This window comes from Triturus cristatus, chromosome 4_1 (genome assembly GCF_964204655.1).
Source record: "Triturus cristatus chromosome 4_1, aTriCri1.1, whole genome shotgun sequence".
Lineage (NCBI taxonomy): Eukaryota > Metazoa > Chordata > Amphibia > Caudata > Salamandridae > Triturus > Triturus cristatus.
Window position 1 is genome coordinate 3,324,747 of NC_140585.1, and position 16,802 is coordinate 3,341,548.

The 16,802-nt window shown below is 47.1% G+C and overlaps 1 long non-coding RNA gene across 1 annotated transcript in view; it reads left to right on the forward strand.

Moving 5' to 3' along the window:
- Positions 1-1,270: 1,270 nt before the first annotated feature.
- LOC146839255 (uncharacterized) overlaps positions 1,271-16,802 on the forward strand; it is a 58,261-nt gene continuing 42,729 nt past the window's right edge. Inside the window, exon 1 of the long non-coding RNA XR_014981053.1 lies at positions 1,271-1,383. This is a non-coding gene — a long non-coding RNA (uncharacterized LOC146839255). The remainder of the gene's footprint in view (positions 1,384-16,802) is intronic.

The window sequence follows — 16,802 nt, forward strand, 5'->3', positions numbered from 1 at the left end:
GGGGGGGGGGCTGAGCAAAAATTTCTGGGGGGGCTGAACTTTAATCAATAGGCAGAGTGGAGCTGCAGGGGCTCTTAGAAGGGGTGAAACAACAGCGCGGCCTCATTAACATGCAAATGGTCTTTTAAACACCTGTGAAGTGCTCGGGTGCGGCTGCTTTTTTGCCCGGGAAGGTGTCTCATCCCGGGCTGCCACACACGACGGGGGGGGGGCTGAAGCCCTTTGAGTCCAATGGGTGTTGCGCGCCTGTATTGAACCATTTATACTGTCACTACTTCTGAGTACGCATATACTTCTGGTGCAATCTGGGTTAGGTGAGTTAAAGGCCGCCATCTTTGCTGATGATATAGCTGCTTTATCTGCTGACCTGGCAACTTCCATAGAGGCATATCAACAACAACCGGCGATAATTATCTCTAAGCGCACTTAGCGCTAGGATAATTATCGCCGGCTAGCGTGAATTTTTATCGCTGAGATAGCGTGCTATTAGCAACGCTTATCTCAATAGCGATAAAAATCCTCACGCTAACAGGCTAACGTGAGATTATAGCTGGAAACCCAGCGATAATCTCACGTTACCTTGTTGATAGGGACAGGCAAACTTAGCCATGATATCCACCTTCCATAGGATATCATGGCTAAGTCAGAAAAATACCAGACGTAAAAAAGCAGCGTTAACCGCGGTTAGCGCTGCATTTTTTGTCTCTAACAGGGTTAGCGACATTCTTGATAATAGGAGAAATGTCGCTTAGCGACATTTCTCCTATTATTTTACTCTGGAACGCCCCCTTTGCATCTCATTAGAGATGCAAGGGGAAGCGTAGAGTAAAAGGGTGCTAACATGCAAATTTGCATGTTAGCACCCTGTTGCTGATAGGGCGCTAGTTTTATCTCTGCTTTTTTGGCTTTTAAAGCCAAAAAAGCAGAGATAAAGCCCTTGTTGATATGCCCCTAAGTCTTACTAGACACGCTCCTCAAGTTCCTATTCGTAGCAGGTATACCAACGAAGAAATGACCAAAGAATGAAAAGTACCTGCGTGATACTTGCTCCCTGGAAAAGACTGCAGGCAAACAAGAAAAGAAGACATGTAGCCAATTCCTACACCGCAGCGTTCCAGTGAGGCTTCAACGTTCACAAAATTTTATTGAAACACCACACTTCTCGCATTGCCACAATGACGAAGGCACGGTTGGCAAACAAATAATAATGGATGTTGAAATCATCAAACCCAAAATGGAGACACGCTGCGTCATGCCACGCCGGGTGGCTCCCGGCACCAGCGTGCCCCAAATACGTCAAACAGGATCGCCGGAGCTGAGGAGAACATGTCCGTCACAGTAGCTGATGTAGGACACTGTACGAGACGAAAATACTTCAGAAAGGTAAGCGCGTGCAGAACTAGTCACGAGCTTCGTTTGAATTTCATCATGAAGATGTCAGTTGGGTAAAGCTGCAGACAATGGAGTCTCAGCGTTGCCCAACAATCAAAGACAAAACAATGTCTCACCAAACTTTGCTCCTGAGAGCTGTAGTATGAAACTGGCTCAACCGGTAAACAGATGTGTGGATAAAGGTGGTGCTAAAACAGGAATATGAGCCCATGAGGAGGTTCAACTGAAACCGTTCCCAACAACACAAAAAGAAAACAGTTGCTACCCTTAAGAAAGTCCATCCTCCTTGTTGGTCACACTCACGTTGTGCTGACACTTTCCTTGAAGTTACATTGCAAGTAGCTAGACGTGTCAAACGAACACCACCACGTACAAAAATTTAGCAAGTGCACACCGCACATGCCTGTCCCCGCCAAAACACTCATCTTATGGAAACACAGGTTGGCATGGAGGATGACACACAGCATAGCGTCCCTGAAATAAGAGTGGCGGCATACTTTGCATGAAAGCATAGTTCTTGTCGTTGCAGGTACAGCACGCTTGCAATGGGCACTGGTGGGGCTGCCTTGCGTGCTGTTTACATTCCCTTTGTGACTCCTTAAGTTTCTTTGTTTCATCTTGTGGCTCCTGCTTTTTGGGTCTTGTTCCAGTCGTTTGCGCCTGACGTCTTCTCCCTGTTGTTGCGTCTTCCCACCATGTTGTAGAGGCATCTTGAAGTCTCTTCAGGCTACTTGTACCAACTGTAGAGCATAGGGACGTCTCCAACTCGTCGCTAAAATTAATGTGGTAATGAAGACACGCTGGTATGATGTAATCCAAGTAGGTTTATTTAGGTAAGTACACAAGTAGTGTAAATCGTCATCAGCAGGTGTATAAGTGCTGTAGGCCAGCCTGTTAGTCATCATCAACAGCCCCACCAGGAGCAGCCTGCTAGCTGCTCAGGCCCATCCACCAACCGTCATCACTCACCCAGACACTCAAGCATTTCACTCAGAGCACTCACACAGGCTGAGCAGCTAGGAACAGGATAACATAGGAGAAAAACCATAACATCAGAATACTACACACGGGCGTTCCCATACAACCACCCATGCTTTTTGACGCAAAACCCTATCTACTAACAGGAGTAAACAGGGTTTGGTGCCAAAAATTAACGCTGCTGGAAAGACATTTTTCATTTCTCCTTGATTTTTGGACTTTGCATGTGTGCAGCACTGTACAGCAAACACGCAAAAAAGGAAAAGGTGTTTAACTTGTTGAGCCACAGTGATTTGTTCTGGAAAGGTACTCTTCCTGTATAAAACATGTGTGAATCTCTATGACTATGGCGCTCTCCTGCTGTCTCCCTGTCACACAAGGCAGCCTCTTTGGGTGCTGCGCTGCGTTGCGTGACACCTTTGTGAATCTGGGCTTATGCTTGGTTTGATGGACAATTACTGCGTGTAGGGCAGACTGTCTGAATGACATGCTGTACCAAGTAATACTGGGGCTGCCTGGCCAGCGCTGGCTGGTTATACACCGCATATTATCACATTATAGGGATTCTATAAGGAGGAATTATAACCATCTACAGTACCACTCCATATAATCAGAACTCTCACACAGGTAACCGGATGGTGTATCTACACAACTCACACAGTGTCAGTTGAGATAGTGGAGGGACGGACACACACATGTGTTACGATGAGAACCCTCACTCACCCTAAGGTGACATGCTTCATCATTGGGCTCTCTCGTGCTCACTGGGACCGCAAGGTACCCAGTGTGGGCTGCAGCTCTCCTGCAGGAGAGGAGCGTGAGGTGTGTTAAGTCATCCAATGTTGGATAAAGTGAGGGGCAGAGTGCAAAAAAAGTCAAAACGTGAGTTAAAACCATCTCCTTGATAGACAAAGTCAATCCTTTAATCGTGTCCCCAGTGGATAGGTTTAAAAACAGCTAAGTGAGAATAGGGATATGGATGTTTCCCATTGCGTTCTGGTCAACATGTTTCTGCCTGGTTAGACCAAATGGTTCTTGGCATTCCTCAGGATCAAAATGCTTCGTGACTCTGCTAAAAAGGTGAGTAAATCTTAAAGAGTTAACGAATGTACCATACTTTATCTGATAATAGTCAGGTCCACCTTTAATTGGAGACTACTAGTGTACCTCCTCCTTCGAAAAGTCCTTCAGTAACAGGTCGCGGGACTCTGATTCTCCTGTTTCCTGTCGTTTATCTAAAGGCTTACCTCTGACCCAGAGCATCACACGTTTGTCTTGGCCCAGAGCAGCGCATGTTTGTCATGGCCCAGAGCAGATAGTGTGTGTCATGGCCCAGAGTGGCACATGTTTGCCATGACTCAGAGCAGCACATGTGTGTCATGGCCCAGAGCAGTACATGTGTGTCATGGCCCAGAGCGGCACATGTTTGCCATGGCCCAGAGCAGTACATGTGTGTCATGGCCCAGAGCGGCACATGTTTGCCATGGCCCAGAGGGGCACATGTGTGTCATGGCCCAGAGCAGTACATGTGTGTCATGGCCCAGAGCAGCACATGTTTGCCATGGCCCAGAGTGGCACATGTGTATCATGGCCCAGAACAGCACATGTGTGCCATGGCCCAGAGCATCTCACGTTTGTCATGGCCCAGAGCAGTGCATTTTTGCCATGGCCCAGAGCAGATAGTGTGTGTCATGGTCCAGAGCAGCACATATGTGTCATGACCCAGAGCAGCACGTTTTTCATGGCCCAGAGCGGCCCATGTTTGTCATGGCCCAGAGCAGCACGTTTGTCATGGTCCAGAGCAGCACATTTATCATGGCCCAGAGTGGCACATGTTTGCCATGACCCAGAGCAGCACATGTGTGTCATGGCCCAGAGCATCACATGTGTGTCATTGCCCAGAGCAGCACATGTATGTCATGGCTCAGAGCAGCACATGTGTGTCATGGCCCAGAGCGGCACATGTTTGCCATAGCCCATAGTGGCACATGTGTGTCATGGCGCAGAGTATCACGCGTTTGTCATGGCCCAGAGCAGCGCATGTTTGTCATGGCCCTGAGCAGATAGTGTGTGTCATGGCCAAGCGTGGCACATGTTTGTCATGACCCAGAGCAGCACACATGTGTCATGGCCCAGAGCATCATATGTGTGTCATGGCCCAGAGCAGCACGTTTGTCACGCCCACAGTGGCACATGTTTGTCATGGCCCGGGACAGCATGTTTGTCATGGCCCAGAGCGGTACATGTTTACCATGATCCAGAGTAGAACATGTGTGTCATGGCCCAGAGCAGCACATGTGTCATTGCCTAGAGCAGTACATTGAAGTACTGGGTATTTTATTATTATTATTATTATGTGTTCTTATATAGCGCTCAACTTACCCATGGGCATCTTGGCGCTTGCATTGGGAACCCGTCCTGGTTTTTCCCTGTGAGATAACCAGTACTGGGCATCCCCAAGGTGAAAGCCAGGCATCCCGCCGCGGGGGGGCCGTTGTGGAGATTAAGCAAGCTTGTTGCCCAGAGCTGCATAGTGTGAACTCGTGCTTAGAGTGGGCACCGAAGCGAGAATTATCGAGTCCGTGGACAATTGGGCTCCGGACCCTGCCGCGTCGGGAATTGAACCCTGGTCCCGGGTCTGACCTCTGCTTCAGGGTATGCCTCCTCTAACCAGTGAGCTACACTTCTCCACTTTAGACCCAGTGGTGCAGGGGCACACACCCTATGACTTCTGGGTTCACCCTGTTCCAGACCTACAGAAACACAGAGTCTTCTGGGTGAAGTCAAAGATTCGTTTATTGGCTGCAGACCAATTACAGGTATCCTAGAAGTACAACAGCGTGTATGTTCTCAGGAGACTGCCGAAAATCATAGGAACGGGCTTCTCCTTAAGTACAAAATATCATGCTCCAGGCACACATTCCTTGGTTTACGATATGGCCATTATAAGTATACATTACAAACGAAAAAGCAGAGTCATGATGACCATCCCACATTCCAGTTCGGCCAGCCCACAATGATTTACACAGTAAGGTTCAGATCCCACATTTGATGTCAATAGACCCCCCAATAAACATGAGCATCTCCTGTTTTGGGAAACAAGTCATAAAGCAGGAACAAGCAGGTGTGGAAGAGATTAGCCGGGGGATTGTATAGAATGAAAGGGTTTTATGACGGGTCAAGCCCTGATGCTAATCACAGGTGGACGGAGGAAGGGGAGCTCGTGAGACCGGTTTGACCTGGGGCAGCAGAGCCAGCTGCCCAGGTCACAGAGAAGTCAGAGGGAAAGCCCATGTACTGTGAGGCCCGTATTTACTCCATTATAGCCTATGTGAGGGCAATGACAAGATGGCCACTGCTTCCTAAATGGAACCCGCGTAGTGAAGCTGAATAACGTGTACACAGTGCATTTATAGCTAGAACGATATATAAAGCACTCGTACATGCCGCATTTACCATTTGCGGTTTGTTAATACCAAGATAGACAGGGGTAGGGCCCTGTCCCCTACGCGGTCCCGAATATTAAAGTACGACAGACCCTCCTTTTGCCCTTACATAGGCAATCACTATACTCATCTTAATCCGAATCTAGGTCAATGTTCACAAAGTCATGGAGATGTTGCTGTAGCATCATCCTATTACTTAGTTCGTCCCTCGATACAGGTTTCCTTACACATAAGGTAGCACAGAGGCCACATATCGCAGGAGCACACTGTATGCACAGACAGAACAGGAAAAGAATGGCTAAGATCATTCCAATGACCATCAGAACTTTCCAACCCCAGGCAGATATCAATTCCCAGAACCACCCCACCAGTGACCACTCTCCCTTATCCATGTGTATGGATTCAGATATTTTATGGAGTTTGGAGATGGCTTGATACACTGTTGGAGCATTATCTGGTATGAAAATGCAGCAACTGGATTGGATGACCTTGCATACCCCACCGCGGTCTGCAAGAATAACGTCTAGAACCATGCGGTTCTGTAGAGTCATAAGGCGATCCGCTTGGAGCTCAGCCGTCAGATTACTAAGGGCACCAGCCGTTACATTGACAGTGGATTCAACCACACGAGTCAGTTGTCTCAGGTTCCTACTATTGACCATAGGTCCCCAAAACGGCAGGAAACCCAAGAAGAAGTCTCCCGCTTCCTGACCGGCAGTATCCTCCTTACTAATCACACCTCTCACAACTCTGGTCTTGTGATAGTCAGAGACAGCAGTAAATGTCGGCGGTAGCAAGTTCGCAATATAACATGTGCCCGAGAAATCAGGGGGCAGCCATGTATATGCTCGGTCATTACAGATGAAATATGTGCCCTTGGCAGCCAAAAACGCAGGGGAAAACTGTGACGGGAAGGTGTACGTTTCAGTACAGTCACTTCTTCCCAGTTGAGCTCTAGGATTCTGACCATTACCCTGTAAGCAGAACCGACCCATGTGGGGTACGACCCAGATTGGAGATGAGATTTTTCGCTGTCTTTCACCCAGACTAATACTATACCCCGTCGCGTTCCATCCTACATAAGGTCTTAACTCTTCTTTGGGAATGGATGAGTATGCATCGATATCTCTACTCATATCGGCAACTCCTTTCATCAAAGCCTTATTATTGGTGATAGGTCTGATGGAACGCGGTTGGCGAGGGGAATATGTATCTAGAGCATAGAGAAACATGGTCTGGAATGCCCATGACGATCCATTGTAACTATACGGCAGCACCAGGTAGGGAATACCCTTGTTAATGGTATGTGGCATTAACCCACACACCCAGCAATTGGTCGTATTCATTACCAGTTGGTGCTGGTGCAAGAGTTGGATAAACAAGTTATTTACGAACTCTGATCGTCTGGTCTGTTCGTGCTCAGGCAAAGGGTGAAAAGAGTGAGAGGAGGCGGTGGAAAGAGGTATAGGCTGTTCAGTGGGTTCAATGGGCTTTTGAGCGGAGAAAAACACAAATCCTACAATAAACATTGTTATGCTACACAGTGTAAAAAGGCATAAAAAGACAAAACATTTACTTTTTACAATTCTACACATCCTTGCGTTAAAGTTCCTTTCCTCAATCGGTCTCTCCATCTTAAAAAACTCCATCCTCTACTCGGGCCGCTCGCGGCGGATGAGTTTCTTCTGCTAAGGAGTACGCCTGTCAGTCCAGGGAAACGCCCTAGACCAACCAGAACCGTTGACCTAGCGTCTTCGGCCTGTACCCCAAAGTCTTGGCACCGCGACCCTGCGGCAGAACCCGGATGGTGGTTCGAAAAACAAAAATCAAGAAAGTCCTTCAGATGGGAGAGCAAAAAATGTTAAAAAGGAAATAGTGAGGAAATCTTTATTTGTCCATGGGCCTAGGTCTCAAATTATAGCGGAGACGGCCAGGTGCTGTTTGGTCTTGAAACAAAAGTTCAGGCTCAGTGGTGTCCAGTCGATTTGATGGTGGCACAGCTTCCTGCAGAATATTGTCACTCTCTTGGTCTGAAACTGTGTCTCTTATGCGTGCGTCACTGAATGGTACAAAACGAGGTACAGTGTCTGTCTCAGAGTCGGCGATACCCTCCTTGACCCACTGGTCATATGGCAGAGGCAAGGGGACTACTTTACAGCGGGTACCATGGATCCAGTGTTTCTTCCCTTTTACTCGCACTGCTGATCTTGTCGACAGTAGAACAAGATGAGGGCCGATCCAGCGAGGCTCGTCGTTGCTCTTTCGCTGGAAATTTCGGACTAGCACCCACGTACCAGGGTTGATAGGGTGTCCAGGAGTTTTAGAGGCTTGAGGGAGAGTATCGTGTACCTGTTGGTGCAAAACACGCAGTTTAACAGTCAAATCATACAGGTAATCAAGCAGTACTGGATGCTCTATCTCACTGAACTTCGTAGGCCTCGGTACACCCCATATGTTGGCCGGACGGCCAAAAACAACCTCGTAAGGACTAAGTCCCACTCGTGAGTGTATGGTCATTCTGGTGGACAGGAGTGCTAGAGGCAGAGCGTCAGGCCATTTAAGACCGGTGCTCGCCTGGATTTTGGCCAGCTTGAGCTTTAAGGCTCCATTGTAGCGTTCTACTAATCCAGCTGATTGAGGGTGATTTGCAGCATGGAATTTCTGCTGGATGCCTAAACCTTCACATACATTCTTCATCACTTTACCCACGAACTCACTTCCGTTATCACACCACACCATTCTTGGCATCCCAAACCTAGGGAAAAACTCTTTCACAAGGGCTTTTGTTGTGGATAGGGCAGTGTTATCTTTCAGAGGATAAGCCTCTATCCATTTTGAGAAAGCACAAACAACCACCAGTACATATTTCAGGTTGTTGCATCTTTCCATGTGAATAAAGTCCAGCTGCAAAACTTCAAATGGACATGATGGGGGTGCAAAGTGACCAGCTGGAGTTGGGGTTCCCCTACCAGGGTTGTACTTCAAGCATACTATGCAATTTTTGACCACATTCTCTGCACACTTGGGAATCCCAGCATTCTGCCATACTGGAGCCAACAACTTGCATATACCTTTCGTACTGATATGTGCCATTCCATGTGCCATAGTAACAACTGGAAGCACATATGCATCAGGCAACAACCATCGCCTATGTTCTGTCAGATCAATCCAACAACCATTCTCATCCAACTTACCCATACTTTCTCTCCACTTGCTTAACTCTTCCTCTGTGGCTTCAGCTTGAAGCGACTTCACACTCTCTATTGTGTTCTCACACATTCCCACATCATTAACCCATCTTGCGGGGCCTGCAACATACATTCTAGTCTTCACATTCTGTGCTGTTTCTTTCGCGGTCTCATCAGCAAACGCATTCCCACGTCCAACATCATCTGTGACTTTCCTGTGCGCACTGCATTTCATGATCGCGACTTGCAACGGTAGGGTCAGTGACTCAAGGAGATCATTCACCAACTTGCCATTCCGAATTTTAGCTCCATGAGACGTCAGGAACCCACGCTCCTTCCACAGTCGCCCAAAATTATGAGCCACGCCAAAGGCGTACTGACTATCTGTGTATATATTTACTCTCATTCCTTCAGATAACACGCATGCTCTCGTGAGGGCGATTAATTCCGCTGCTTGGGCCGAATTATGTGGCACTCGTGCAGTTTCCACGACCGTGTGCAAAGTCGTGATAGCATATGCAGCAGTCGTGTCACCATTAGGGAGCTTGAAACATGAACCATCTACCCATAAAGTGCCATCACACTCAGTCAGGGGAGTATCTTTTAGATCTACTCTCCCTTTCGTCTCTTCTTCTGTTCTGAACAGACAGTCATGTTGCTCAATCTCATCTGAGTCTGCTGGAATTGGTAACAATGTAGCTGGATTCAGCGTATTGCATCTCTTTATGTGTATGTGATTTGCTAACAGTGTAAGTTCATAACCTGATAATCGCGCACTAGTCAAGTGTTGTGTCTTGGTTCTATTTAATAATGTGTCTACAGCGTGTGGAACCATAACAATCAATGTATTGTCCATTACCAAACCAGCAGATTGTCGGATAGACATCGCTGCAGCAGCTGTCGCTCTCAGACAGCTTGGCAATGCCCTCGCTACAGGGTCCAAGGTTGATGAAAAATATGCGCATGGGCGCGGTCTGTCGCCAAAAGGCTGTGTTAACACTGATAATGCACATCCATCTTTCTCGTGAACATACAATGTAAAAGGCTTACTGTAGTCGGGGGTACCCAACACAGGTGCTGAACATAATGCATTACGCAATTCCACAAAACTTTTCTGGCATTCTTCAGACCATGGGATAGGATCCGGTGTGTCTTTGCATGTTAAGGCTAACAAAGGTTTTGCCAACAAAGAAAAACTAGGGATCCAATGCCTACAGTATGAAGTGATGCCCAAGAAAGCGCGCACTTCTCTCTGTGTTCTTGGCACACTCAACTGTGCAATGGCTTGAATTCTTTCTGGGGTCAGTTTCCTTCCCTCCTTCGATAAGAGATGACCTAAGTAGGTCACTTCTTGTCGACAATATTGCAGCTTAGAGAGAGACACTTTGTGATGGAAAGCAGATAAATGGCGCAACAATGACAATGTGGCTTCTTTACAAATCTTTTCAGTATCCGCAGCGATCAGTAAATCGTCCACGTACTGAATCAGGATAGCGCCACTAGGTAAAACAAGTGCATCAAGCTGCGCTTTCAAAGCTTGACTATATATTGATGGACTTTCACAGTAGCCCTGGGGAGCGCGTTTGAAGCGGAAGCTTCGGCCTCCCAGACTAAAACCAAAAATATCTCTGCTCTCTTCTGCAATTGGGATGCTAAAGAAAGCATTCTTTAAATCAATCACTGAAAACCATGCAGCAGAGGCTGGAATCATCGTTAACAAGGCGGTTATATCGGGGACAACCGGAAACTGTGGCACAACAATCTTATTAACCTTTCTGAGATCGATCACAAATCTGTAAACAGGTGGCTGTGAAGGATCCGTTCGTTTTAAGACAGGTAAAATCGGACTATTGCAAACGTTGCCTCTTGTCTCTTCAATCACACCCTTATTAATCAAGTCGCTGACAATGTCTAACAATGCTTTCTGCCCTTCATTAGAGATCTTGTACTGGGGAATACGTGGCAGTCTGACATTAGCCTTTAAAGTCACCACATATGGCGGTATCTCCAAGAGGCCCACATCATTGGGACCAGTAGCCCAAAGGGCATCCGAAAGGGATGACAATTCAGGCGGCATTGTGTTTTTAGACAAGTACATTGGGGAAATCACTTTCTTGCCTAATGTAAGTTGCACTCCTGAAGGAGAACAATACAGTGTAGCGTGCAATCTTTTCAACAAATCTAATCCCAGCAAATTCTCACCACAACCTGTTGTCAGAATCAGGGGTGCTTTCAGCTCGCAAGGTCCAACAGAAAGTGACATGGGACTAGAAATCGGGTTCCTAACTGGGGCGCCAGAAAAACCTACCGAAACATTGATATCGCCAGACAAAGGTGCGCCAGGGAGTTTTGAATGCATGATTGAACTCTTTGCAGCACCAGTGTCTAGCAGAAAAGGCTCCGTTACATTTGCTGTAGTCACCTCAACATACGGTCCACTCTGATCCACTGGCACTGAAACAACTCCCTCTCTCTGTCTATGGCTGTCCTAGTAATCATTATTTTCTGCATCACCGTCCTCTGCATAATAATCATTATTATAATACTGGGCCGTATTACTAATCGCGTTAGCTTGCTGATCAAAGCTATTGATGGTACTTTGAGGCGGCAGAGGACGCGCATTCTGTGGAACACTTCCACGCCCTCTGCCTCTAGGAGCTTGCTGACCACCCCTACCTCTTGCGCCATACGCATTACCGTTCCGCTGCATTAATTTAGGGCAACTATATTTATAATGACCTTCCTCTTTGCAGTATGAACATTGGTTGGGACCTACAGGGACACGTGGTTGGTAATACCCATTCATTTGCTGATTGTTCTGAAACTGTTGGGGTTGGTGATAGACACCTTGGGGTTGCCTATAATTATTCTGACCTCCACGTGGCGGATAGGCCTGCTGTAAAAGGACCTTTGTCTTTAGTTCCTTCGTTTTCTTCTCTGTTCTATCTTTCTCGTCCTTATCTCTATTCTCAAAATACTGTGCAGTAGCCAGTATTTGCGCTGAAGAAGAAACAGCCCAAGAACTTTCTGAATCTTTTAACTTTTTACACAGGTCAGGAAGTAGATTCTGCACAAACTTATCCACAAACAGCCGTTGGCCACCCTCAGTACTCATATCCTGCCCACTGTGGTCAATAAACGTTTCTTCAAACCTAGTAAAGAAGTCTGACACTGTCTCATCTTTCTTCTGCTTGCATGCAGATAACTTGTCCCAATTTACGCGCATCGCAGGCATTATTGTCTTCATATACGTGATGATTCTACCAGGCAGTTCAGCTACTAAAGGTTCTGGTTTCGCACCACCAGTTTGTCTAGCATCAGCAGCAACAATGTTAGCCCATGTATCCCCTAGTTCTGCATTGTGGTCTACATTACGAATTGACCCCCATAGAGGCTGTGGAACAACATTACCAAACAACATGTCTATGTCTGCCAGATTCATAATGCATGACCCTGCCGTCTGCGACAACTCTTTATAATAACCTGCTGGGTTTTTACGGGGATCAGGCAAGGACTGCTTAAGCGCTAACACCTCAGAGCGCTTCCATGGAACATGCACCCAAACACGCTGGAAATGCGCTGCCACAGCGGGGTTACCACCGGCAGCTGCAACCGCTTCCTTCCATACCGGGGGAACTTCTCTCATAGGGTATTGTCGCGCTTTTACCTTTTTCCCCACAAGGACATCTTGTTCAAACAATGACTGTTGACAATCATCATTCCTAAAGGACAATACAACCGCAACTGCTTTATCTACTCCGCGGTCCACAATTATACCAGTTCCAAAATCGAACCTCACTCTACACAATTCCTGCGGGTTCGGATTTTTACCACTATCCTCCAATTCTTCACAGAGGATTTCGCACATTTTCTCAAACACATATCTCTGTTTTGGGGCATCCCATTGATGGAAAACGTTGACAACTGATTCCACATCATACAGTGAAGGAAAAACAATCCATCTACGCGCCATGTTATCTATTACCTTTTTCTCATCGGGGTTAGGCAATTGGCTACGCAATTGCTTACGCTGTAAACCAGGAGTCGCACCAGATGACTCAAAGAGAGGAGACATTAATGTAGTAACCACATTAGCTAAGCGCTGTCGCGCTGAAGGAGAAGCTGAGGCGAGAACAGGGGGAAAAACAGAGGGAAGAAAAGAGGATGTAGAGACAGGTACTGGAGTGGTGGAAGGAAGAGTGTCAGGGGAGGCACCTGCTGTATTAGGCAAAGTCGCAGGAAGTGCGGGGGCAGTTGGAAGCACAACTGGCGGTCCTTGAGAGGGCTGCGCTACATGGATAAGAGCCGGCTGCAAAGCAACTGGCGGTTGCGGCAAGGCTTGCAGTATATTCACTGGAGGTGGCATATTTACAAGCTGGGGAGGCGCCGTGCCATTTTGAGCATACGGGGGTGGCGAACTCAACAAATGTGACATCAGGGGATCTTTCTCCTTTTCTTCTAACTCATTCTGCTTAGAATGTGGTAAAGCTGGGTAACATTTGTCAATCCCTAACTTGCGCTGCCTATGCAATTGCTCACTCATCTGCTCCTCCTCATTGTCTTTAAATTGTACAGCTGCTTGCATTACTGTCATACCTTTCTCTCTCTTATTCTTTTTCGCTAACTTAATTTCCTTTTGTTTGGCTTCCTTTCGCCATAAGCGGAAAGAGTCAAACATCGCCGGCCGGGCTTTCTTCTTAAACAATTTAATTTCCAAATTATCTAAAATATCGGTATCAAAACTACCATTTTGGGGCTATTTTAAAACACCATCTTTCCTGGTGTAGTGGATCCATACTTCATTATATGCAATGGGGCCTACGCCATGTTTTACATAGAGCTCATAAGTTGGAGTTCCAACCGGAGGAACCGGACATGATTCCTCTAGCTGGAAATCCTTTCCACAACCCAAACAGAATAATCTACCAAATAGTCCAGAACCAGGCATCTTTGCTCACTAGTCTAGATCCAAACGTCAAAGGATTATCGATTACGATAGTCTCGTGAATACACGAGTCCTCTGGCTTTGGCGTTTGCAAACTCCAAAGTACCAATTCAAATGATCCCGAAGGATACCAAAACAAATGGGAGACGCTCCACTTATACTTAACTGAATATTGTTGATCGATGGCGTCACCAGAAGACTCTCTCGATTGTTTCGCTCTCTCAAATTCGTCAAGGGTCCAAAACAGGTCGATTAATCAGGGCAGCAGTCCTTCGTAGCCGTCGGGACGCGGAGAACCTCGCAGAAAAGACTTTCGGACCACGTCGACATGCAGGGGTCGATGAAGTGGCGGCCTTCCTCCGGAATTTCCACACGAAGCTCCTCACGAACCTCTGGCTTGGACTGGTACCGCTGAAATCGTCCCGAGTTGGGCGCCAAACTGAAGTACTGGGTATTTTAGACCCAGCGGTGCAGGGGCACACACCATATGACTTCTGGGTTCACCCTGTTCCAGACCTACAGAAACACAGAGTCTTCTGGGTGAAGTCAAAGATTCGTTTATTGGCTGCAGACCAATTACAGGTATCCTAGAAGTACAACAGCGTGTATGTTCTCAGGAGACTGCCGAAAATCATAGGAACGGGCTTCTCCTTAAGTACAAAATATCATGCTCCAGGCACACATTCCTTGGTTTACGATATGGCCATTATAAGTATACATTACAAACGAAAAAGCAGAGTCATGATGACCATCCCACATTCCAGTTCGGCCAGCCCACAATGATTTACACAGTAAGGTTCAGATCCCACATTTGATGTCAATAGACCCCCCAATAAACATGAGCATCTCCTGTTTTGGGAAACAAGTCATAAAGCAGGAACAAGCAGGTGTGGAAGAGATTAGCCGGGGGATTGTATAGAATGAAAGGGTTTTATGACGGGTCAAGCCCTGATGCTAATCACAGGTGGACGGAGGAAGGGGAGCTCGTGAGACCGGTTTGACCTGGGGCAGCAGAGCCAGCTGCCCAGGTCACAGAGAAGTCAGAGGGAAAGCCCATGTACTGTGAGGCCCGTATTTACTCCATTATAGCCTATGTGAGGGCAATGAGAAGATGGCCACTGCTTCCAAAATGGAACCCGCGTAGTGAAGCTGAATAACGTGTACACAGTGCATTTATAGCTAGAACGATATATAAAGCACTCGTACATGCCGCATTTACCATTTGCGGTTTGTTAATACCAAGATAGACAGGGGTAGGGCCCTGTCCCCTACGCGGTCCCGAATATTAAAGTACGACAACATGTGTGTCATGGCTCAAAGCATCACATGTGTGTCATGGCCCAGAGTAGCACATGTGTGTCATGGCCCAGAGCAGCACATTTGTGTCCTGTCCCAGAGCAGCACATGTGTGTCATGGCTCAGTGCAACACATGTGTGTCATGGCCCAGAACAGTACATGTGTGTCATGGCCAAGAGCGGCACATGTTTGCCATGGCCCATAGCAGCGTGTTTGTCATGGCCTAGAGCAGTACATGTGTGTCATGGCCAAGAGCAGCACACATGTGTCATGGCCTAAAGCATCACACGTTTGTCATGGCCCAGAGCAGCACATGTCTGTTGTGGCCCAGAGCAGATGTTGCAGGGATTCTGCTCATGCACAGAACTATGCGCAGGAAACCAGGACCTCGGTGTATTGTTGTGTACCAAAAAAGCCACATCAATGCCCAGAACCCCAACCCGACTAGCATTAGTGTCTCATGTGTTCTCCGTACTACAGAGAAGCTACCAATGATTAGACAACCTAGAACATGCGACTTAGTAAACTCTCAGGAATAGTGGGAAACAAGAACACTCTTTCGGTCACACTTATACTTGTCCACAACATGAGTAAACAGAGACACTGTATAGTTTAAAATGTTTATTTTAACTAACGTGCTCTGAGGTGCAGTACTCTAGGCAACACAAGCAGCATAATGCATTAAAACAATATAATTATCATTGTTACAATTTCATAAAGCACAAAAGAGGAAACCATATTATAATGACAGTGGAAACAGAACTATAGCTCCTTTGACCACCCTCCCCGTGCTCATGAGCTAGTTTAGAATAATTATAGAAGACCTCTGGGCTTTGTCAGCGAGACCCCATACCTACGAGATCAGATGCAGTGAATCACATCTCAGGACCAGCACAGCTCTTCTATGTTGGAAAGGTTTTCTCCAAGTGCTCTCGCATGCAGGTAATGACATATTAAAAGCACCCGAGTTTCAGTTGGGTCACTGTGCTTCATGTTATGTCTGTGTGCGTGGGACTGGCCAAAGTGAATCAACAGCATACATTGTTATTCAACCTTGAACACACTGTGCAGATAGAGCGCGCGGTGCCCCGCTGGATATGTGAAAGGTAGACAGTTCTCATGTGAAGCAGCGCCAGCAAAGTATTTCAGGAGAACAGAGCCCTGTAGTGTTGTGTTCAAAAGCGGTAGAATGGCAGCCAAGCGTATACTTCTCATGCTAACTTAGCAATGTCTGCAGTTAACCCCATTTCCTCACTACACAGATAGTGTGTGTCATGGCCCAGAGCAGCACTTTTGCCATGACCCAGAGAAGAACATGTATGGCATGGCCCAGAGCAGCACATGTGTGTCATTGCTCAGAGCAGCACACCTGTGTCATGACCCAGAGCGGCACATGTTTGTCATGGCCCAGAGCTGCACATATGTGTCATGGCCCAGAGCAGCATGTTTGTTACTGCCCTGAGCAGCACATGTGTGCCATGGCCCAGAGCAGCTCGTTTTTCATGGCCCAGAGCAGCACATGTTTGCCATGACCCAGAGTAGCACATGTGTGTCAT